Source organism: Triturus cristatus, chromosome 4_1 (genome assembly GCF_964204655.1).
Source record: "Triturus cristatus chromosome 4_1, aTriCri1.1, whole genome shotgun sequence".
Taxonomy (NCBI): Eukaryota; Metazoa; Chordata; class Amphibia; order Caudata; family Salamandridae; genus Triturus; species Triturus cristatus.
Genome location: NC_140585.1, coordinates 637,593,198 through 637,617,962, shown reverse-complemented (window position 1 = coordinate 637,617,962; position 24,765 = coordinate 637,593,198). Strand labels below are relative to the sequence as shown.

The 24,765-nt window shown below is 40.2% G+C and overlaps 1 protein-coding gene across 3 annotated transcripts in view; it reads right to left on the bottom strand.

Moving 5' to 3' along the window:
• KERA (keratocan) overlaps positions 1-24,765 on the bottom strand; it is a 247,584-nt gene that overhangs the window by 76,285 nt on the left and 146,534 nt on the right. The window lies entirely within an intron of this gene.

Sequence of the window (24,765 nt, the reverse complement as noted above, 5' to 3'; positions counted from 1 at the left end):
ATGCAAGAAACCCCCCTCACGGTTAATAAAACACACATCCACCAGCGGATTTGTAATACTTTTTATTTTACTCTCTGGAAAGGAGACAAACCTCACTTGAGAGTCACAGCGTGCTCCTGGCTGAGCCCAATGCTGTGTTACACCCACCAGTGCCCACCGAGTGCCACACACCTCTGTGTTGTATTCCACCAGCTAGTGCGCATGCTATGACACTCTCTAGCCCATGTGCACTGTAACACCACCCCGTGAATATGTTATGCCACACTCGCCTTCGCACGGGTTATATTGCCCCATCTAACGTGCCTTCCTCGATGCCTATGTTATAACGCACAGCGCTATGCCATACATATTACAATCTGGGATCCATATCTTTGTCACAGTGCATATGCAACATTACACTCCCCAGCACATATTTTATATTACAACTTTAGAGACTAGTTAGGTTACACAACACTGCCCTGTGCATATTACACTCCAAGGCGCATATCGCATATCACGCGCTAGTGCCTGTTCTATCTCGTACTCTCCAATGAATCTGTCATTGCGCACAATGTATTGCATATTACATTTCACGCCTCGGTTCATCTTATGTCACACTTTTTGGTGTATAGTTTATACCATATACTATATCTAGTTTTCATTTTCACTCGTGCTCTCAGGGCTATGTTCCATATAACACTGCGTCCACCTACCCTTTTCACGGGCACTACATTTTGTGATGGGGGGTGGAGGGTCAGGGGGTGTTTCTGCCAAGTGAGCCTGGAGTCACAGTCACAAACGTCCTCTTCTTCCTGAATAAAAGTGAGATTATGCTGCCTACTTTTTTAAAACAATAAAGTTCCTAAAACCCACCTTCTCTGAACAGTTAGCTTGCTGCCCCATCCACCTCCTCCCTATCCTCTGTTGTTTGAATCCATGGACTAGCCTCCTCCCTCCTGCCATGCATGGTCTGATGTGCTGCCACTGCCCTCCATTTAGCATGATGTACCAGTCCACTCTTCCTGCCCTCCATTGCCCAATTCTATGGCCCACCATTGACCTCCTGCTTAGCCTCTGTGCTTAGCTTGCTGCCCGTATTCTCCTTCCCCCTGCCCTCCGATGTCTTTGTGCATGCCCCTGCTCCATCCTTTTTGCCCACCATGTTCCATGGACCTGCCACTCCTATCTACTCTGAGTGTTCTGTTGAGCTGCCACACCCCTCCCACCTGCCTAGCATTGTCAGATGACTGTAACCTGACCCTGCCACCTCCACCCTGCCTGTCCACATGCCATGCCCCTATCCCCTTCCTCCTGTCCTCCATGTTACTGCCACACCCTTCTGCCCTCCCTGGTCTGTTGTGCTGCAACTGCTCCTCCTGCCTGCCCCGCGCGTTGTGAGGCCCCTTCCCCTGAACTCTCTTGTCTGTGCCCATGTCCTGACCCTCCCTTCTATCCTCCATGGTCCTTTGTGCATGCCCCTGCACCCTCCTTCTTGCCCATCATAGCCATTGTGCTGCCATGGCCCCTCCCACCTTCCCTCCATGGTCTGTGTGTATGCCATCATAGTCTCACTGTTGCTCTCCATGGTGTGTCTTGTTTCTAGTGCCCATCCTGCCTGACCTCCATGGTCATCTTGCCGCTCCTGCCCTGCTCCCTTGCCCCCAGCCCTCTATTTCCATGTGCAGACCCCTATTCCCTCCCTCCTGGCTTGTCTGTTCCATTGTAATGACCCTGATCCGTCCCTCCTGCCCTTTATGGTCTGTTATGCTGCAGCTTTCTCTCCTGTCTGTCCATTATGGTCAGCTAGCTACCATTGCCTCTTTCCCCTCTGTTCTCTGTTGTCCATGTGCATGGTCCTGTCCCCTCCCTATTGCTTTCTATGGATTGTTGTGCTGCACTCCTGTCCCGCATGCCCTGTGTGGTGTATTGTGCTGCTGCAAACCCTGATGCCTGCCCTGTAGGGTCAGTTTGGTGCACCTCTCCATTTCCCTCCTGTCCTCTGTTATCCGAGTCCATGTCCCTACCCCAATCCTTCCTGCCTACCATGATCCAATGTACCATACTTGCGAAAAATGTTAACTTGGTAAGAGGGAGATTTTGTAAAAAAACTGGGGTATTGATTTTCCCCTTTGAGTTACATTGAAAAAGAGGAGATTGTAGACAGGAGACAGATCAAATAAAGCCCAATTGAGCTTAAAAACATTGGACGTTTCCTGGCTGAAACGGGTCTGTTGGCATGTATGGTTGTACTACCACTGCCTCTTCCTTCTGCCCACAATGGTCTATTATATTGCCACAGCCTCTCTTGCCAGTCCTGTATTGTTGGTTTGTTGCCCCTGCCCCCCTTTCCACTGCCCTCCATAGTCTGTTGTGCTGCCAATTCCCTTCCTGCCTGCCCAGTGTGGTCAAATTGTTGCCTCTGCACTCTCCTACCTGCCTTCAATTTTCAGAGTCCGTGTCCCTGGCCTCTGCCTCTCAACAGTATCCCAATGAACAACTAGATTGCTAACATTCTATATTTATTACAAAAGTGTGGAATGCCTGACGTCATATTGATGCAATCAAAACTGTAATACCTAGAGCATTTCCTTTAGAAATTACATATATGAGAGGGTCTTAATTGCATCAAAATTATGGTTAGTGCTCTAAAAAACTAAAATGAGGACGTATTTTCTGAGTTTTCAAATAGCGACAAAGAACTTTTAAATTATTTGTGATCTTTATGTTTTTTTATCCAGTTGACCACTTAATTAAATGTTGCAATTAGGGGAGAGGATGTGGTGTTACTTCCAGAGCTGCAGATTTTGCAACTGGGGAAACAGGTTGGAGTTTCTGCTTCAGCTCAATATTCTGTGATTCTGGTCAAATCACTTAATCTCCCCATGTCTACAACCAAAATGAATTTGATCTTGTGTGATGTAACCAATGCTCATGTGAAGCACTCCAATACCTGACAAGTATGCACTATATAAAACTGCACATACACAAAAAATAAGTGTTTTGCACACTTCTGTCATTTCCTCATCTACTACAGTCTCCTCAGTAGGAAATACTTTCAGTTTTTTACTTTGATTCCATCAAGAAGGCATTCAGATGTGTCATATATTTGCCATAAATTCAGAATGTTAGCACTCTAGTTGCTTATTAGATCACTGTAGTAAAGCTACTGCTCACCAGGGAAGTCTGCTGCTGGTATTGAAAGTGCATGTTTCAGTCTGCATGTCAGAATTTTTTAATGAAATAGAAGAGGATTTGAGAAGTCACTCAAAATGTGCCCTAATTTTTCTTTCTGCAGCACTAATCATACTTTCTATGGCAAAATGATCCCCCTCATTTTGTTCCTTTTTAAATTAAAAGTTTTAAGAGTTACCACTTTATTCCAATCCAGATGGCTTCAGGTGTGCAACACGTTTGTCATAAGTAGGACTGTTAGCACTCTAGTTGTTCTTTAGAACACTCTGGGAAGCTGCATTAGAACACAAAGGAATCAACTGACAGTCTCTGCCCTTGTTGGATGTACATGTTTTACTCAGAATGTCAGACTTCATTCTCACATGACTGAGAAAGATTATGCAAATTTACAGAAAATATGCTCTCAGTTTAGCTTACAGATCACCTTCCAAACCTCTGTTGGAAAAGCATGAGAAAATAGTTTTCTCTCAAACATGATTCATGATATCACAGCAGAAGGCTTTTTCACAGGGTAAAATCACCTTAGAACACACCACAATTCCTAAAATGAGTATGGTACCATCAACAAATGATTTATAATGTAACTAAAGTCTTAAAACCTTCTATTAACTGCAATGCTTTTAATGAGGTGCTATCATGTATATTGGTCTCAAGATGGCTGCCAACACTTCTTGGATGAAGTACTGACAACCAATCAGATCTCACGATGAGATGTGTAGTTAGGCTCCGCCCAGATATATCTATCTTTTTAACTCTAATTTTCTCAGGATCTACTGAACGGATTTACACCATTTAAGCAAAAGGCACGAGTCTGAACTGAGGACTACCTCTTTGCTCAATCATGCTATCTTAGCTGATGTAATGTCCCTGGACCACTTTAAAAAGGTACCGTGGTTATATTACCTGAGTAAGTCCTTTGCACAATTGGGACGCCCGTACCTATTCTTAGAACCATCTGGCATTAGGAAGGTGGATGTGAGTCTGGTTAAAAAATTATTCATGGAAAGGACCAAATTATCCCGGGAGGAAATGGAACTGCAGAAACCGACTGTGAGATCCCATTATATGTTATTAGGCTCTAACTCACTTGCACAATACCTTGTAACTGTTACTAAGCCATTTCATAGGTTTTTATTGGTAAAATTCAGATGTAATTTGATTCATTTTTATTTGGGGAACTATCCAACCTGGGCCCAACCTGATTTAGCAACACCTTGTACTTGTGACCAATTCTCAGTCCAAGATACCATGCATTTTACTACGTTTTGCGGGCATTTTTTGGACATCATAAAGAAATATTTATTGCCAATACTGAAGGAGGCGGGCTTCACGCATGTGAGGACGGCTTTAGTTTTTCTTCAATCTCTAAGTAGTGTCCGCATTACATTTTGTGTTGCCAATTTTCTAGTAGCGGCATCAAGGATAAAATTTAAATAATGTACCCCGATTTATGATCCAATGAAGTTTTAATTGTTTAACATTTTTATGACAGGATATTTCTCATTGTATCAAATGTATTATATCACATATATATATTAATGTTTTTATGCCTTTTATGATTGTTATAAATCGAATAAAGTGTATTTGACTGACTGACTACCTCCTTGCCAAATTTGGTGTAATTCCGTTCAGCAGTTCGGGCTGTAGCTGCGTCAACAGGTCCTATGGGAAAATGCATGGGGAAAACGTGTTTTGCGACCCCCCTTTTTTCTTGGCCCCCGTTTGACGAATCACCGTGAAATTTTCAGGATAGGAGCAGACCGGAGCTGGCCAAGTGTTTGGAAAATTTCGCAAAGATTCATCAATCGGCGCCACTGTTATTCCAAATAGAATGTTGCGGATTTCCTATGGAAAATAGGTCCTAACTATAACTACCTACTGGCGACTGCCAGTAGGTAATATATATATATATATGTATATATTTATATATATTAATATTATCTCAGCATGTAATAGTCTATGTGAAAACATGTCCAGATACGTGGACTTTTATTTGCAAGACTTTGTTGTATCTTTGCCTTCATATCTGCGTGACACCAGTGACTTTCTCAATAAGATTATGGATATACGATGGTCTGAAAACTACATCCTAAAATCTATGGACATCACGTCCTTATATACAAGCATCAATCATTGTGATGGCCTACAGTCATGTGAACATTTTCTACAGGGACGCCCGATTACACATTATCGTCACAATAATCTACTGCTGTTTATGATCGAATGGTGCCTCAACAATAACTATTTTTTATTTGACAGAACTGTATACCAACAAATGCATGGTGTGGCCATGGGTGACTGTTTTTCTCCCAGCTATGCGTGTCTGCACGTTGGCTGGTGGGAGGAACAGGTACTCATGGTCGACCACAGTGAGACGTGGAGCGCTAACATTGTCAGTTGGCTTTGCTATATTGACAACATCTTTGTTGTATGGAAGGGTTCCATTGAAAGTGCCTGTGAATTTATCAATTCTATCAACTGCAACACCCCTAACCTAGAATTTAATGCCAACATCAGTGCAAGGGAGATTGGTTTCCTTGATATCACAGTATACATTGAGACAGGTGAATTACATTCTGAACTTCACCGCAAGGCAACTGCAGGGAATTCTACACTCCATGCCTCTAGCTATCACCCCAAACACCTAATAGTTAGCATATCCTATGGAGAGATGCTCTGGTTGAGGAGAATTTGCAGCTCAGAGTCTGACCTTAACACCTGTCAGGAAGAGGCACATGTTCACTTCGTAGCCAGCGGGCACAGCCCAGCATCACTTGACAAAGCCAGAACCAGGGCCAACTGAGTACCTAGGGACACACTTCTAGCTCCTAAGCCTCTTATTGAATCAGACTGCACTGAAAACAACAATACTGATGATGAAGTCAAAGGCACGGTAGACACCCGTCGGATTATCACTTACAGCAGAGAGAAGCGTGCCATTAAGGCCATCATCAACAGACATTGGTGCATTGTCCAAACCAGTTCTTGGCCCTATGATTGCCAATAGACCGACAGTCAGCTATCACAGAGCTTTTTCCATGAGAGATGCTCTCGTCAAGAGTAGCCCTGAAGTCAAGTTTAAATCCAACCGGCTCTCTGATGTCAAAGGCTTCTATAAGTGTACGTCATGTAGAGCCTGTAAATTTGGCATAAACACCACCCAAGTTATTGCCAAATTCTGTAACAAGCCCATCATTTTACAACACAAATACACATGCAGGGCTGACTTTGTGGTCTACATCCTCCGATGCAGCTACAATCTCATGTACGTTGGAAGCACTAAGCTCCAAGTACATGTTAGGATTTTACAACATCCTAGGGCAATTGTTAACAATGACCCAAGCTACCTTGTGGCCAGGCACTTCAGAGAAATACACAACAATAATCTTGATCACCTACAGTACTTTGTGATTGATAGTGTATCAACACTGAGATGCAGAGGCAACCACGAAAAGAAACTGAGGCAACTCGAATCCCGCTACATTTTAGAGCTTGACACCAAGACCCCTTATGGGTTAAACAGTAGTGATGATCTGTACAACTATAATCTGAAGTGTCTTCACTTTTGCTGTTATTCAGTTGTGTTTTGCCATGCGTTACATCATTTCCTTTCGCAGTCTCCCTTTGCCCTTCCTATTCACTGACCTATCGCTCCTCGGTACTCAACTCTACTTGTGGTCACCAGATGACCATCCTTTTTCACATTATGACATTTGTGGTATTTTATTGCTAATTTTTCATGAAAGAGCTGTATCTCGTTTTCTAGTATTTACATTTGTCTACTTTCTGTCTGTCTTGCCTTTTACACTTTCATGTACCTGTATTTTGCCTGTATTCTCCACTTTGGAGTTATGGTCTCTCACGCACTATGCGGACATTGTTTGCACCTAGGGGAGCTATCTCCCATTTAGAATTTAATGCTAATCTAGAAATCCGGCTGGGTTTCTGAGCATAGTTCAACTTTGAACCATTTCTCTTGATTCATCACTATTTTATTATAGTTATATTTGTTTAGACATCGCATCACACACAACTGTCACATTATACTATGTTGCACCACTCATCACCAATTCACTCGCCACTATTTACGGTAGCTAATGAGGCACTTCCTGGCTACACAGACTAGAATTTGCCACATGCATGTAATACCTATGGGTTATTACTTGCGGCGTCTTACCCCTTATAGTCCTGAGTAGCTCAGTAGTGAGAGTCTGACACACACTGTCAATGCCCTTTTTATTTTTTATTGTTTTACATTTCTCACCTTTCTCTTTTCCGGTATGAACTCAATACCGAGGAGAACGTGCTGCTATGAGTTTTATGTTGCTTCCATATTTCTTCTTGCTTTAATTACATTCCTCGTCCAGTAGTTATCGTCTTTTATCCCGCCCGGGGTGCTAACCCGATTGTGCTCCTCAACTCATTTTGCGGATATTGTTGCATACGCCTGTAACTAGTGTCACTTGGGTACTCGCCCCCCACGCCCTAATCGGATGACACACTGTACCCATTAGTGAGGAAATTGTGTCTCTAATCAGCATACGATATCTTACCTGACACTATTTCCGTGTTTTCTCTGCATCATGCTGCCTTCGAGAGTCTGTTCTCATTTCTCCCGGTTTGAATAAAATGAGGTCTAACCAAATAACTCTACCATTTCTAAGGGCAAGGAAGCAGTTTGCTGTTGTCTACTACTCTTGGCATTACAGTAAACCAGTTTTTTACATAGTCACTGCCTCAAAACTATCACAAATTACAGTCAAGTCAATTTATGCATTGTCACTGTCATACATTGTAACTCACTACCGTAAAGCACGAGCACTTTGTTAGTTTTACAGCACATTGCAACGTCTCTCACTTACCTGCCTACTTAAGCTGTTACTTGTACATAGCGTGGCTATGTGATCAAGGCTATATATACATACAGATATATATATATATACATATACACACACAATTCATCAAATTCCCAGCAACAGCAGCTTAGCCGAAGGACGCGACACGGACTCCAATTTGCGTGCAGGTATATTCTTCTATTTATTTACTAGCACTGACCGACATGGCAGATGACGCGTTTCACCCAACTAGTGGGCTTGATATATATATATATATTACCTACTGGCGGTCGCCAGTAGGTAGTTATAGTTAGGACCCCTTTTCCATAGGAAATCCGCAACATTCTATTTTGAATAACTTTGGCGCCGGTCGACGAATCCTCGCGAATTTCTCAAAATAGGTGGGGCGCTACGCTCCGCTCCTACCCTGAAAGTCTCGGGGGGATTCGTCAAGCGGGGGCTGAGATAAAAGGGGGGTCCCAAAACGCGTTTTTCCCATGCATTTTTCCATAGGACCTTTAGACAGGGCTACAGCCCGAACGGCTGAACAGAATTACTAGAAATTTGGCAGAGAGGTAGTCCTCAGGTCAAGGAAGTGCCTTTTGTAGGTTTGGTGTAAATCTGTTCAGTAGATTCTGAGAAAATAGCCTTTAAATCAATATATATATCTGAGCCAGCTTACGGTACGCTTACCGTAAGCTTACGGTACGCGTACGGTGGCGTGCGCGAGCGCGATTCTGATTGGTTGTTAGATCTTAGTAAACATTCGAATCGGTCGAAACCAGGAAGCGGCGGCCGCCATTTTGTGTGTTTCACTCAGAAAAAAAAGAGTGAAAACAAGAAAAGGGGGCAAGGAGGAGAGTTACAGACCCCCTTACATTTGTGAGGGGGTCAAAGAAGGACAGAAAAGTACAAAGAAAACATTTATTGATTTTTTTTAAAAATCACGGGGTACGCGTACGGTAAGCTTACGGTAAGCGTACGGAAGAAAAAAAAAAGAAAAAAAGAAATGAAATGCAGATTTAAGAGTTTAGATATTAGGGGGCTCTAAAAAGAGCCGTTGTGTTTATGAAGTGATTTTTTAAGTGGTACCTACAAGTAAGTACCGATGCAGAGTCTAAGGTTCAAGAGGAAGACTCTGTTCCCTTCATCATTGAAGTACACACCATCTCCTCTATAAATGTCTTGCATGTCATAACGCAAGTTGTTGTGGTAAATGGCACCCATACCATAGTCACGGAGGAAAGCAGAAACAGATTTGTTGACGTGCTTCCTTGCTTTGTCAATTTGCGGACAGAAATGATTGGACCAGTTCCATTTTTGCCTTTGGCATATGTTGGAAAACACAAAGGCAGTTTTGGGGAAAAGTGAAAACAGTTGTGCAAAGGTGTCCTTCATAAGCATTTCCAGACCTACCCCAGTCAAAGTGCCTAGGTCATTGCCACCACAGTGCACTATTATGAGGTCAGGGTGTTGGATTTGCATGAAGGATTTCACCAATGGCATCAATTGGTGCCACTTTAACCCTCTCTGACCAATCCATTTAATGTCTACATTTGGCAAAGCAAGGTCTCTCACCATACCTGTTTTCTCTGCAAACTTTTCACTCCAGAAGACATAGCTGTGCCCTACAATCCACACTGTGAACATCTTCAAAGGAGATCTGGATGCACTCAGGAGGTGTAATTCAGTAGAATGGGAAAAAGAAATGAAAAACAGTTTGGAAATGGAGGCATACATATTTTTTTTTTTAAAAAAAGAACTGATTGGCTGTTTCATACCATTCTACACTAAAAACTAGGCTGTATTTGTAAATTGATAGAAGCATGTTTTGTATTGGTACAGAAAAATGTGTTACCATAGAACAGTACTATGGATTTGCTGTAAGGTTTGAAAAGTCAAGCACTCTTGCTCTGTGGAATTGAAACATTGTTGGGCGAACTTCTGACCTAACTCCACACAGCAGTGTTCCATGAGGTGTTGCTATGGTAGCAGGCAGAAGTCAAGTTGGGGGAAGGGTACTTTAAGAAAAGGGTTGGTTTTCAACCAATAGAAATGTGTGATTACATTTGAAAAAAAGGGGGAAGCACTGAGATTTGAAACTTACATGTATATGTGTGGAAAAATAGAGGGAAACTTTGCCATTTTCTGGTTCTGCTGAGAGGAGAGAGGTGTAGAGAACAGAGATCCTGGCTCTGATAATCTGCTGTTTGAGTGCCACATTTCTTTCACAACTAACTAATTTTAAAGGTGAGTTATGAGTTTCAGAGGGGATGTATATGGTAAATTAAGAAATGAATAATAGAATTGGAATTCCTTTTGTAGAAGTTGTGTTTATTATTTTCTGTTTTGGGAGAAATTTAAATGTGAGGAACATGTAAAATAATATGGACTATTTTTTCATGATAAATTAAGGTGTACTGGTAAAAATAAGGAATACTTTAAGGGTTTGAGGTTGCAGTCAGTAATGCAAATACATTCAGCATCACTAAGGCTGGTTGCCCTTGCTGGAGTGTAGGCAGTCACCGAGGATACACATGGTGGTGGTCTGAAAAAGCAGTTTGGACATGGGATTTTTAAAAAAATCTAAAAAGTGGATTCATAATGTGTCAGTCTGTAAAAGTGATTTTCACTTGCCAAAAAAAAAGAGCAGTAAGTGTGCATTTAAATTGGCAAAGAAATTTTGTTTTGGGACTAATGTGAAAACATGACTCTGTGTGCAAATAGGAATTACAGGCAGAGATTTATTGCGTTTTGCTCTGGTGATTTCACAGTTGCATTAGTAGGAAAAAGGGGGAGCGATTTTTTGGTGCAGAAGCAGACTCTTAGCACACACCCAGCTCCTTTCCATGTATAATCATGCACAGTATTTAGAAGCGAGTGGGGTTTTGAGGTTTCAGTCTGTAATGCAAATACATTCAGCATCACTAAGGCTGGTTGCCCTTGCTGGAGTGTAGGCAGTCACCGAGGATACACATGGTGGTGGTCTGAAAAAGCAGTCTGGACATGTGCAATTAAAAAAATCTAAAAAGTGGATTCATAATGTGTCAGTCTGTAAAAGTGATTTTCACTTGCCAAAAAAAAAGAGCAGTAAGTGTGCATTTAAATTGGCAAAGAAATTTCGTTTTGGGACTAATGTGAAAACATGACTCTGTGTGCAAATAGGAATTACAGGCAGAGATTTATTGCGTTTTGCTCTGGTGATTTCACAGTTGCATTAGTAGGAAAAAGGGGGAGCGATTTTTTGGGGGAAGAAGCAGACTCTTAGCACACACCCAGCTCCTTTCTATGTATAATCATGCACAGTATTTAGAAGCGAGTGGGGTTTTGAGGTTTCAGTCTGTAATGCAAATACATTCAGCATCACTAAGGCTGGTTGCCCTTGCTGGAGTGAAGGCAGTCACCGAGGATACACATGGTGGTGGTCTGAAAAAGCAGTCTGGACATGGGCTTTTTAAAAAAAATCTGAAAAGTGGTTTCATAATGTGTCAGTCTGTAAAAGTGATTTTCACTTGCCAAAAAAAAAGAGCAGTAAGTGTGCAATATATTCTGAAAACAGCAAAAATAAGGCAAAAATATTTTTGGGTAAATATGTAAATACGTGTACTGTATTTTAAAATGTTTAAAAAATATTAATACTTTTTTCTTTTTTTTCAGATTGATATAGAAAATTTTCGAAAACTAGAACCATTTTTAAAGCAATTTTTTTTAAAAAAAACAAATGAATAAATATTTTTTTGAGTGGGCATGGTAAGTCAATAATAATAATTGTAGTGTTTCAGATGTCATCAGTGATGTCATGAGTGATGTCACTGACCATGTCATGAGTGATGTAATATGTGACGTCATCAGCAGTGCATTGCGGGCGCGCGAGTTATAGTTAGCTTAACTAACTATAACGGGGGAATTTCAATGGTTTTTTACGAGTAAAATGTCCAGCTAACTATAACGTGTGTGAAACCTTTGGTTTTTTTCATTGAATATATATATATATATTACCTACTGGCGGTTGCCAGTAGGTAGTTTTAGTTAGGACCAAGTTTCCATAGGAAGAGCATTTTATGTTTTGCTTATAACTTTGGCGTTGTTTGATGAATCTTCATGAAAGTTTCCAAACTAATTCTTTGTTAATATCATCTCCTATGTGGGATGTTTGGGGGTGATTCATGAAGTGGGGGCCGAGAAAAAAGGGGGGTCCCAAAACGTGTTTTCTCCATATAAATTTTCATAGGAAACTTTAGACAAGGCAACAGGTTGAACGGGTGAACGGAATTACCCCAAATTTGGCAGGGAGAAGGGTCTCGGTCTAGATAGCACGATTTTGTTTATTTGGTGTAAATCTGTTCAGTAGTTTTTGAGGAATATTGAAAATTACAGATATCGATATTTGGGAATTCTGCCATCTGATTGGCTGAGGCGTTACGAGCACGAGCTTGCTGCTTATTTGTTGGGAGCGCTGCGAGCGGTTGTAGCTAGGAAGGGTTGGCTGCCATTTTGTGATTCCGTCAAAGCAAGTAAGGGGAAAAAAGGGCAAAAAAAGTAGGAAAGAGGACGGTAGGAGCTCTGTAACCTTTGTGGGGGTGTTGAGGGTGAGCTATAGAGTGGGTGCAAAACGAACTACTCATTGCTACCGGTCTGAAAGTGCTGGGTACGGAAATTAAGTGAGGTATTGCGTAGAGTCTGATGCTGCTAAGGTTAGCTGGTGCGGGAGTCGGGGATGAAAGCGTGAGCCTAAACTGTGTGTCTTATGGTGTGAGGTCATGTGCCCTGGTCGCTGTGCCACAGCTGTGGAAGTAGTGTCAGTAATATTTTATACGTAGTAGGAGGAAGTTTTGTTTGGAACACGGTAATTTGTATATGGTGTTATACAGGGAGTGTGAAGGTAAATCAATACGGTATTTGTAAAGTGCAAACTACACAGAAAAGGATAATTGATTGGAAGATAAGAAGCATTGGGTACTAAAACTAGGGTGCATATTAGTTGCGTGAAAAAGCATATTTGTAATATGTTAATAAAAAGCAGTCTAAACGTGGAGTACATTCGATAGGATGAAATGTGCAAAGCTCAACCAGACATGCTACTTGCATTTGGAAGGTACATTTGGAACTTAAAACAATGGTGAACTTTTAACCCACAGGTGCTGTTAAATGTTAGAGAATATGCTGAAAAAAAACCTGTTACGTTTAAAAAAATCATGCACTTTTAACCTGCAGGTGTCGTAGAATGTTCCAGAAAGTGTGGTGATAAAATAGGTTGAACTTCTGACCTGTATGTGGTGCGGAAAATTAAGTAGCTTTTTAGATGGAAAATTCAAAAATAACCAATGGAGATATGTTTTAGAATGTCGATGAAGGAATGAAGTATTCTGATGTGTTCATTACATGTATTTATATGTCGAGCGACAGAGAAATTGTGCCATTACTGGTTCCATTCTTGATGAAAGCGGTGCAATACATGAACTGTATGACAAAGAAAGAATTGCATGCGTGAGTAACATTTGAAATCTGCATACCAACTACAAAGGTGAGGTAGAAATGAACAAGGTGTGTTATGTGTTCTGTAGTAGTAATTAAGTATTTGAGGTGATATTTTTAAGTTTGACAGTATTTTTTATTTGAAAATAATATCCTGTTAGTAAAGTGTGGTGTTTCATATTGATTATAAAATATGCATAAAGATTGACCTGTTGTTATATAAGTACTTTATATATGTTTAGGAATTTTTTACAAAGAAGCAATGTAGTTTGTCATCTTTAAAGGACTGTATGGTTTTGAACATGAGGTACAGCGTTAATTTGGGTTTGTTAATGTATTCAGGCGAGATAAACAAAATGTTGCACGTTGGCAAATTATACTTTTTGTGGAAGTAGTGGGGAAGGGGGGGTAGGAGATGTATGTGTTATTACATTAAAAGCGATAAAACCAAAGCCAGAAATGTTATGTGGACAGGTTGTGGCCTCATGTTTGACAGTGAGAGGTAGATTTGAATATAAGTCTAGGGGTCATATTATGAAGAAACGACGATAACATTATCGCCACTTTAGCGCCAGGAAACTGCAGCTAAAGCGGCGATAATGGGCTTGATAATATGCCCTTGTGAATTCCCATGGAAGCCCAGGTTCACACCAGAACTTGGGCTTCTATGGGAATTCACAAGGGTATATTATCAAGCCTATTGTCGCCGCTTTAGCGGCAGTTTCCTGCCGCTAAAGCGGCGATAATGTTATCGCCGTTCCTTCATAATATGGCCCTAGGTAGGTTGTTGTACTGTTAGGCCGTCTACAGTGTTTGGAGATTACATGAAGAGGAGATGGAGATAGTAAAAGTGATACGTTCCTTTTATATGTATGCATAGTTTGAATCATTTGAATATAGGTTGAGATATAATATGAACATGGTTTCTGGTTTGCATTTGGGTATATTTAATAGTTTTAGTAATTTGTGACTAGTGAATAATAAAAAGGTAGATGTACTAAAATATATGGTAGTAAATGTATTAATTATTGTCTGTGCCTATGAAATAGAACTGGTTGGGGAGTGTTTCTTTAGAAGAGATGTTTTATAAATGTGTGAGAGATAAAAAAGAAATGAAAATGTTCGGTATATTTTCTGTATAACTTTCTTGACATTAGTAAAGTACATGTCATTACAAGTGATAGCAATTGTCAGGCTGTGTTCCTGTGCTGAATATACGTAGGTGTTTAAGTGGTCCGGGTTTTACCGGTGCTCAGTTTCACTATCTCTTTTGAGACACTCGTCAATTTTTGTATTCAATTTAATGTCCTTAATATACATACAGTAAAGGGACGGTATATCAAACTTTTGGTAATTAGAACCTTATTTACTCTCCCCATCCTCTGCTATTCACTGTACAGAATGTTTAAACGACTTTATTAACATACAGATGTATAGCTCGTAAATGTGGTGTAGTGCCACTGGGCCCATTTATAAACCATGCTATGGGATGGTTTCTGTTTTACCCGCCAATTTGCATGTTTGAATACTTTTGGATGATAAGCATTACAGAAGACACCTTTAAAAATTAAGCCCGAGTATGGGTATAGTGCCGCTTCTAGGAATGGTGGCGGTTTCTCTTTGATTTCGTACAGTTAAGCAATGGCGGGGGTGGGGTGGGGGAGGTGGGTATGTTGGTGATTAAAACAGACTTTAGTAACGTGCAGATGTCTAGCTACTAAAGGTGATGTGGTACAACTGGGACCATTTATAAAACGCCCTATGGCATGGTATATGTTTTACTCGCAAATTTGCATGTTTTAATACGTTTTGCTGATGAGTGTTTCAGGAGATATCTGTTGAAATTAAGCCTTTGTTTGGCTATAGTGGCGCTTCCAGGTTTGCTGGGGCTCTTTGTTTTATTGCGTAAAGTTAAGCAAGGGCGGGTGTGGAGGTGGTGTAGTGGTAGTGGGACTATTTATAAACCGCTATATGTTATGGTGTATGCTTTACTTGGAAAATTGCAGGTTTCAATACCTTTTGCTGATGAGCGTTCCGGCAGAAATTAAGGCTATGTATGGCTGTAGTGGCGCTAATGGGAGTGCTGGGGCTTGTTGTTTTGATTTCGTAAGGTTAAGCAAGGGAAGGGGTGGGGGTGGGAGAGGTGGGTATGTTGCTGATTATAACACGGATGTTTGTAACGTGCATATGTGTAACTAGTAAAGGTGATGTAGTGCCACTGGGTCAATTTATAAAGCGCTCTATGGCATGGTACATGTTTTTTCCGGAAATTTGCATGTTTTAATACCTTTTGTTGCTGGGCGTTCCGGCAGAGACTTGTTCAAATTAAGTCCCTGTATTGCTATAGTGGCTCTACCAGGTTTGCTGGGGTCTTTCTTTGATTTTGTAAGGTTAAGAAAAAATGGGGATGAGGGTGGTGTAGTGGCACTGGGCCCATTTATGAAACGGTTTATGGTATGGTATACGTTTTTCTCGCAAATTTGCATGTTTTAATACCTTTTGGTGATGAGTGTTCCAGCAAACAGCTACACAAATCACAAAACATTTCTGTGGATAACAAATCTTCGTGCTGATAGACACTCTTGCACTGTGGTAGATGGCTGCCAGCATTGATGGCAAAGTATGAATCCTGGTGCCATTGTATATTTAAAATGGAAGCTTGGATCATTTCTTTGTTACTATGGTGCAGTGAAGGCTTTAAGTGGGAAATAAACTGGGGGTGCTCTAAAAGGGGCGGGGCAAACCTGTTAAAGGGGTGTGGGCTATCCAAGTAGGAGCATGGTCTACATGAAGATAACTAGCATTGTGTGCTTAAGAAAATCCCCTCGAATTATCCTACGTTCGGGAAACACGCTCTTTAAAGGATTGCCCTGCCTCCTACAATGTGGCTCACGTAGCATGTTGTCTCCACTTCTCAGTAGTGAGCAAAATGAGCATGCGCACATCGATGTGCATGCTCTGACTGCAGTGCAATAAAAAAAAAAGAAAACTTGACTACCTTTGCGAGGGCAGAAAATAGAGCCCGATAGAGACCCGTTTCGAGTTTTTCTGAAAATAACTGCCGGTGCTCAGAGCCGGCAAACTTAAAGCCCTGCATCCATTCATCCTAAGCACTGCGCCATCCAACCATCTTTCAATTCATTCAGACATTCCTACCTACATACATACATACATCTGTCCCTGCAGTTATTCTATCTATCTATCAGCCCACTCACCTAAGGAAAGCATTGTGCCATTCATCCAGTTATACGCCCATATATTCATCCATACATCTGTCAATCCTACGCGTCTATCAGCCCACCCGTGTATCCTAAGTACTGGTCCATGCATCCATGTATCCTTCCATTCATCCATATATCCATCCATCCATCCATCCATCTAGCTATCCATTCATCCATCTGGCCATCCATCCAGTCGCCCTTTATTCAACTATCCGTCCTTATTTTCCTGCACTCTCCGCCGCCGTTCCTAAATACTGCATATTATACTCATCCACCCAGCCTCTTAAGGGGCCGAAAAGGCTGGCGATAATCCTTGTGAGGCAGATGAAGTTTCTGATAAAGAACAAGAAAGCTTTGAGTTGCTCTTTGTGGACCAGAGTTCACCACCCTTCTCTGGTGTTGTTTTAAACAAAGGTTGATGTAGGGAAAGAAATGTAAAGCAGCTTTTCAGTGTAAGACGTTAATTTAGAAAGATAACGGGACATATTATCAAGAACGGCGTTAAAATTATTACCACTTTAGCGGCAGGAAACTGACGCTAAAGCGGCGATAATGGGCTTGATAATATGCCCTTGTCAATTCCCATAGCCGGCCAGGTTGTGGTGTGAAGCTGGGCTTCTATGGGAAATCACAAGGGCATATTATCAAGCTCATTATCGCTGCGTTTGCGGCAGTTTCCTGCCGCTAAAGCGGTGATAATTTTAACACCATTTTTGATAATATGCCCCTAAGTGAGCCAGGCAAAGCGTGTGTTTTCGTCGCTCTACAACAACACCCTGTGAAAGGTGAGAGCAGGGTTGTGTTGGAGTTGGCTGCGTGTGGTCATCTCGAAAGACGCAGCCAGAGCAAAATTTCGGGGGAGGCTAGTTCTTTCAGCAATAGGCAGAGTGGGGATGTAGGGCATCTAAAAAGCGGTGGAAAAAAACAGAGCATCATTTACAAGCAAATGGTCTTTTGAAGACTTGTGAAGAACTCGGGCTCTGTGTGTGCTATTGGGAAGCAGTCTCAGGGAGTCCGGGACAATGGGTGTTGTGTGCCTGGTGGTCTCTCTGCTAATCACGCCACAATGATGTTCCTCCTGCGCTGCAAAAAGAGTAGGGAAATGGTGAGAGAAAATGGCTCTCTTTAAAGGATTTCTTTTCTCCTACAACGCGACTCACCTGGCATGATGTGTCCACTTTTTAGTAGTGAGCAATGTGCATGACTACAGTCCAATAAAAAAAAAAAACAACGGACTACCTTTGCGAGGCCCGAAAATTGATCCCCATAGAGATCTGTTTTGAGGCCCCCAAAAATAAACTGCCGGTGCTCAGACTCCCTCCCCTCCAATTGAAGATTTGGGTGCAGTGTTATGTTTGCGAAGTTGTAGATAAAATTGTTAGGCTAATAATGGTATTTTTTCTGTGTGCCGTTTGGTTGGCAGCATCATCCTAAGTATAAAGATTACAATTTTTAAAAATATTATCCATAAAGTTGTCTGCGGTGGGTTGCAGAGGGAGTGTGTGGGGTATAAGTATAAAGATTACAATTTTTTAAAATATTATCTATAAAGTTGTCTGCGGTGGGTTGCAGAGGGAGTGTGTGGGGTAGTGGGGTGCGGTGGAGAGATGAAAAGTATGAGGTAGTGCAGTTACATGTAAATGGTAAAGGTGTATGTAAATAATTAAATAAATACTTGCTGTATGTTCTATGGCACTACCCGTCATCCTACTGCTCCCCTGCCGTGCTCCATCACATTGCAGCACTGCCTCTGGAAGCCGTCAGTAGAATTTATGTAATTGTATGTTATTATTGTAATATATTGAACAGATGTAAAAAATAATTGAATCAATTTTTTTTTTTCTTCAGAATATTATTTCGTTTGGATAAGAATGGGAAAATGCCTAGAAGAACTGAGAAAAAAAGACAAGAAAAGAAGCATTTATATTTGCAGAAAAGAAAAGATTTGAAATTACAAAAAAATGAGGGCACTACACAAACAGTTTCTTCTGGTAAAAACACTAGACAATTTCTGAAAAAAATATTACGAACATTTAATGAAAATAACATCACACAAAGGAAAAAGAAGAATTTTTCAAGTAAGGAGAAGGAGACTTCAATTTCAAATACAAGGAAAAGAAAACATGATTGAGAAACAGTATCTGTTACCTGGAGACAAAAACAGTTTCAAGAAATTCGTCAGAACCTTTTTCGAAGTAGAGTGATTCAGAATTTAATGAGAACATGCTGCAAATATAAAAAGAAAGTTCTGCAATTCAAACAGAAGCAGCGTATCGAAAGTATAGTGGATACTGCTTTTACTTTAAAACAGAAGTTATTCATTGTGATTTTGAAGAGGATCAAAGTATTAGATAAAGTAATCAAAGTGTTGAAAGAGAAAAGTAGAAGAAAAAGACTTGTGAACAGAGCCAACTTTTGCAAAATCTTTAGTGGACATTGGAAACATACTTCTAGTAGTGAGCCTTTTTTTAATGAGCAAAGTTACTTCCAGGAAAATAGTTTACCATTTGCAGTTGATACTTGAGGTCGTTGCTACAAAGTTCAGGATGGTTGTCCCCTTCCAAAAGAGAAATTGGTTGGTAAAAGTGCAGAAGAGTTGAAGAAGTGTAAGGGAAACGTACACAAGCTCCTGTGTATAAGTGGGGTTGTAGCAGTATTTGTAGTATTCGACAGGAATCTATTGATATAATGCGAAATTTGCTACGAGAATATACACAGAAAAGTATTAAACAGAAGATTAAGTTGTTGCAAGGACTAGATCCATGTAATGTAAGAAAATATACTGAGAAACATGGGCATTCTCTGGCTTGTCTTTCAAGAAAAGTGTGTAAAAGTATTTTCCATCACTTGAGGATGTTATCAGTACACCATTCAGAAATGCGGAAGTTTGTAAGGAAACTGTACTATGTAAAAAGTTCTGCATTATGTTTAAGTGAAATGAATACAGCTCTTTTATATGGTTATCAGATGTTCAAAAAAAGTGTGATGATATTGAAATGCGATATTTTGGTTCAGAAGATCAGTCAATAGAAAGTGAAAGTTTGACAATTACAGATGTTGAAGGAGATGGGAAAGTGATTAGCACTGATCAGTTTGAAGACGAAATTGGAAAATGTAATGTAGTGTGCTTGTGTTTGTTGTCAACGTAGTCATTATAAAAGTCAAATAGGAATGTTGATTTGTATTTGAAAAGTGAAAAGGAGAACAATAGTAAGTGGGAAGAATTTGCAACTTACTTGTTGGTGGAAGGTCAAAATGAGTTAGGTCGTGATCAACGTATATGTAAATATTGTTACAACAAATTAGAAGAGAACAAAATGCCTGCTAGAGAAGTACATATTAACTTAGAATTAGTAGCTATTCCGGAGGAACTGGCAGAATTGAATACATATGAGTCAGTTCTAATTCAATCAGTTCATCCTTTTCAAACTATAATTCGGATGGAGTCTAAACAGGTAAACTGCCACCAACAGACTTGCACAGAGGGCTGAAAGGAAGAGTGGTATACTTACCTTTGGATTTTAAGAAATATATTGAAACTATTGCTGGAGAGAAAGAGGAAAATGAGGCAGTAGTCATTCTAGTAAATGGTGTTCCAACAAAGAGTCGGAAAATATGGCAAGAATTTGTGGATGTTAATAAAGTTGAAAAGGCTACCTTATATCTTATAGAGAACAATATATATTACAGAACTGTAAATGTGGATGAACAGGTAATAAGTTTAGAGGATGAATGTGAAATTTCAAGTGGTCAAATAGAGAAAGTGGACAAGTCAAGGACTGAAGAGATTTATGAACATTACACAATATGTCCTTTGCATTCAAAAGACATAATAGGAAGCAGCATTGAGTTATTTCAAATCAAAAAAGCACAGGGAACTCCAATGAGTGTATGGGAAAAGAGCTTGGAAGCTCGTTGTTTTCCACAGCTGTTTCTTACTAGAGAAGGTGGAAGATATGATGACTGACCTGTACGTATTCCAGCTTCAGAATATCGGTCAACGAGATTATATTCTGAAGATCCTAGATTTCAACAGTGCATTCCATACATATTTAACCTTTTGTTTTAAAGTGATTTATCTTCTCTGTCATATGCAGTGAACCACATACTTAAAACTGGAGTTCATCAATCACTTCTTTCTGCAAAAGTATTTGTGGAGAAAGTCGAAAAAACTGATGAAAATTTAGAAGCACAGTTAATCAATTTGATGGCATGTCAACGTGGAACAAATGAGTATTGGTAGAACTCAAGTGTATGTTACGGAACTTAGGTACACCAACATGGTTTGTCACACTTAGCTGTGCAGAGTATGCATTAACCCTGGGCGTAGTTCGCAAAGTAGCACTTCGCGAAGCTACGCAAAGTGCAGTCCGCACTACGCGAGCTACGCATAGCACTTCGCGAACTGCATAGTACCTTGTTGCACTGTGCCAGATGTCGTTTTCAATGATTGCACAGTGCGGACAAGCAACCGGCACTGTGCAATCATTGAAAATGGGATCTTGCACAGTGCGAGCTGTAGTTTTCTGCTGCTCGAGTAGATTTTTACTCGAGCGGCAGCTTTCTCAACGCGAACTGGTAGTTTCTCATGCGCGACCACTCGCAATGAGAAACCTGACCTCCTCGTGTTTGGAATCTCGCCGGGAGGTTTATTTTCCATGCTCGCGATCGGCAACTTGATGTTGCTGATCGCGAACAAGGAAAAAGTCTCGCCGGGATGTCATTTTGCTTGCTCGCGGTCGCCAACTTGACGTTGAGGACCGCGAGCAAGCAAAAAATGACCGCAGCACTACGCAACACTACGCTACGCGTGTTCGCACTGTGCTACGTGCAGTTCGCGTAGTGCGAAGTAGCGCGAACTTCGCGAACTACTCGAGCGTAGCGTAGTGCTTTGCCCAGGCTTAGTATGCATGGGAAGATTTGCATGAGTTTCTAAGAGAAGTGAATTCCAATATTAAAAATGTTGAAATAAAGACTCCTGGGTAACTGTGTTCATTGGATCCTGTAAATGTGTGCAGATATTGTAATCATAGGTTTCCAGCTATGAAGTCTTTTATCTGCAATAAAAAGAATCCACCTCTTTTGGAGAAAAGAGTACCAAGCAAGAGGTGCACCTCATATACATATGCTACTATGGATCAAGGATGCACCTAAATTTGGAAGTGATTCTGATGAAACGTATTGTCTTTCATCTAACAGTATGTGACATGTGTGATTCCGAGAGAAGGAGGAGATAGTAGCTTGAGACAGCAAGTTTTACGTTTCCAAAGTCACCGTTGTGGAAAGTACTGCAGACGAAACTACAAGTCTAAAGGAAAACTTTACACCAAATGTCGGCTTGGTTTTCCACGTCCAGTCATTTGTAAAGGAAGACTAAATTCTTTTTTTTCTTCTGTAATGCACACAATAACTCGGAAATCTCCAAAGAATACCTACAACTTAAAAAGAACAGCAGTGTCAAAGTATATCAATGACTACAATCCAGTCATTTTAAATATGTGGAATGCGAACATGAACATCCAGTATGTTGCAGATAACTCAATTGCTGTTGCCCGTTATGTTACATCGTACATAACAAAATCAGAAAAAACAGAGATGAAACAAATGTGGGAAGAAATTGGCCAAGAGAAAAGCGTTAGCAAAAAATTGTACAGCTTTACTTTGAAAATGCTTTCCCACCGAGAAATTGGATCTTATGAATGTTCAGACCGCTTGGGCTCTTCAAGTTTATGTTCAAAGTTTCAAGGAATCATTTGGGTAAGTTTAGGTCTTGCCTGCTCACGGAATAGAGTGTTGAAATCATTAGAAGAAATTGAATACTTTTTTTTTATACTCTTTATTTTGATACCATCATATCGAAATTCAATGCAGTGAAAATTACATAGGGGCGGTCATTTTCCTCTAGCCATGAATACAGCTTAAATATTTCTCAGGGTTACCATCGTTTCCCCCTCGACTCCATAAGGCTGAAAAAGGGGTATTAATAAGGTCTGGTGACCTCACGTATAGCTGCCCACTGCAGAAATGGCAAATAAATGCATAGCATAGTGTTATTACTATACCAATTAACATGAATAACAAATGCAACTTTGTCCCTCCCCACCCTAACCCTCCCATCCCTCCCACTCCTGGTCGCACAGTGTTTCCTATGTCCAGTAGGACCTCAAAGGGGGAATTCTAACTGGGTAGCACGAACTGGTACTCAGTAATCGTGCGATGCGATGTATCAGTCACAGACTTGGGACCTACTGTGATATAGTCACCTATTCCCTCTGATTGTCTGCGGAACTGGAGTATCCTGAGGGGACAATAAGTCAACTGATTAAAACTCGTGTAAGAAGAAATTGAATACTTAGCAGCAAATGAACCAGACAGTACAGACATTCTTAAAACTAATATGTTGGACACATACTATCCGAAAAGGAGTCGACATCTTGAACAGCTATGTCTTTATGAAGTACTTCAACATTACAGCTTCAAAAGAAATGTTAAACAGAATTTAAAAGAAGGAAAATATGCAGTAGTTGGATGTCATGGTTGTTCAGTAAAACATGCAAAGGGTAATCTTATAAACCACAAGAAACTCAGTTGTGAAATGCCAGATAAGCTAGAATTTTACTATTTAGCACTTCTTCAACTCTTTAAACCATGGCGTAGCGAAAGTGAATTACTTGGTGACTTTGACTGCTACGAAGATTCTTTTAATGCATGTAAAGATAGCATTGCATGTACAATTTTCCCTACATATTTAAAAATGTTGAATGAAGTTGAACAGGAAAAGACTATTACAGCTGAAATAGCTAATGAAAGTTCTCAAGATAGTCAAAGTAGTGGTCAATGTGGTCAGGATCCTCTTGGACAATCAATACTGGAAAATAAAGCAGCGATAGCTATGCATGAAGGCGAAATTGCAATGCAACAAGCACACACGAAGAATATTACATTGGAAAAGTTAGAAGAACAACTAAATGTTGAACAGAAAGAAATATATGTATAAGTGAGAGAACAGATAGAACATGGTTTGTTAGATAAAAAAAAGAATGTGTGTGTTCATCTTTTAAACCTCTTCTGATGTACATCAGTGGTCAAGCTGGGACAGGTAAAAGCTTTTTAAAATAAAGTTTTGACCAGTTGTCTTAAAAAAAACTTCTGGTTCACATTTATGTTCTGTGGTAACAGCTCCTTCTGGATTAGCTGCACATAATGTTAAAGGAGTTACTTTGCATAGATTACTGATGTTACCAGTTGAGCATGATTGTAAATTACAACATTAGAAGTTGTCTGGAGAAGCTTCTCATGAAGTGTCAAGATTGTTGAAGAAAATGAAACTATTAATTATTGATGAGGTGAGCATGGTCTCAAACGTAATGCTTGCTTTTGTACACTTAAGATTGCAGCAGGTATTAAAGACAGATTATGATGTTCTCTTTGGAGGAAAACAATTAATTGTATTTGGAGATCTGCTACAACTAACACCTGTAAAAGGAGAACCAGTGTTTAAACTTTTTCTACATGAAGACACACAAATCTCTGGGAAGTATTGGAAATGTGTATCTGTGGTTACATTTTGAATATAAAGAACTCACTCAGAATATGCGACAAGCAAGAGATGAAGATTATGAATATATTCTAAAAGATGTAAGAATTTGTGTTCAAAGCAAACATGGTAAAGAAGCTTTTCAAAGTCGTCTACTAAAGAACTTGTTTACAAATGAAAGCACACCAGTTGAAGTATTGTACAAGAAAATGAAAGAAATATAGTCTATAGTTTGGTTAATGCCTATAGTAGAAGAGTGTTATACATTCAATAGAGGGCTTATGAAATTGGAAAATGAAGAAATAGTTCACATTGAAGCTATTGATAAAATCGAGCATCAAGGAATAACAATTCTTCTTTCAGAAAAACTACACACTAAATTGGATTCTTTGGAAAAGTCTGTATCAAAAACTGCTGGCTTAGAAAAAAATGTAGATGTATGTTTAAACTGTCGGGTAATTTTGAGGCGTTATCTGAATGTAGAAGAAGCTTTAGTAAATGGAGCAATGGGGAAAGTTGTTGATTT